A 1,167-nucleotide genomic window follows, 5' to 3' on the forward strand; every position below is an offset into this window, starting at 1 on the left:
GAAAAACTTTGACCTTGTTGGACAGCTCCAAACACGACCCATCTCAATCAGACGAAGAGCGGGCTACACATCGCACGAAATATTAAACGCATAACATAACAATTAAAAAAAAAAAACACTCCATTTAATTTCACTACATGGAGTTTTAACATGACTAAAAACAAATGAAGGCGTCCAATTGGCATCTCACAGAAATCTGGGTGATTTCCGAATAATCAAAAGATATCATAAAAAGGATGTGATTTATTCTCAAAACGAAAGGAAAGTCACTGTCCAGCTTGAATATTCGTATAAAACCTCAATTCTAGTCAATCTGACCGCAAAAGTTGCGTTACGAACCTTCAACAAGATGGAAAATTTACTTTTCCGGAAACTGCATGCATGCAACAACACACACTACGCACGACAACCCAACAAAGTTACACTTTTTATTCAACACATTCGATCGAAGAACATGGTTTGGATTTTCGGTTTAATTTCTCGTTAAGTTACGCACTTTTGGCACTTTTAATTTGGTCCGTGTGTGTGTGTTAGCCGTGGTCCTGATCTGATGTCTCTCCGTGCTGAAATCAGCCCTGGACTGGACAGCGCCTCTCTTTCAATGCAACCCTCCATTTTCACTCCACTTACTCAAACTTAGTTGGGCTCGTGCGCAACACAAAACCACACCCTACTCAGCTCCAAACCCGACGGAACCAAACGCATGAACTCACCAGCGGTGCTCGCTCGTTGTTTGGCGACGTTGTCGTAGAAACAAGTTTCGAGAGAAGTTATTTCCAAACTCTCACATCGGTCGAGGAAGTCCGCGACATTCACGCGCATTCCAGCACATCGCTCTCGCGCGCCTGGGGAGGTGTGACGTCAGCGCTCTCCAAGCTTACTCTGTGTGTTTTTCTACTGTGTGTGGAGCGCGAGCGAGTGCGGATGGCGATACCACTTATTTTGCTTTCGATACGATACCGATATTTTTCAAGGCAGTATCGTCGATATCGATACCGATTCGATACTTCTGCACTAAACTTTTAAATGATGAAATTTATTAAATGATTAAATTACTAAGAGTAAAATGGGTAATGATAACCACTTAACTATGTTTAAAACACATTTTAACATTCAATACGCCTTAATTGTAATTTATTAGGTTATATTTTTGTTTACACATGGTTC

At 41.1% G+C, this 1,167-nt stretch overlaps 1 protein-coding gene across 3 annotated transcripts in view; it reads left to right on the forward strand.

The window, feature by feature from the left end:
* The window catches only part of hmg20a (high mobility group 20A), an 11,425-nt gene that overhangs the window by 3,806 nt on the left and 6,452 nt on the right, over window positions 1-1,167 (forward strand). The gene's annotated exons all lie outside the window — the stretch shown is intronic.

This window comes from Sinocyclocheilus anshuiensis, unplaced genomic scaffold (genome assembly GCF_001515605.1).
Source record: "Sinocyclocheilus anshuiensis isolate Anshui unplaced genomic scaffold, SAMN03320099.WGS_v1.1 scaffold68, whole genome shotgun sequence".
Classification (NCBI taxonomy): domain Eukaryota; kingdom Metazoa; phylum Chordata; class Actinopteri; order Cypriniformes; family Cyprinidae; genus Sinocyclocheilus; species Sinocyclocheilus anshuiensis.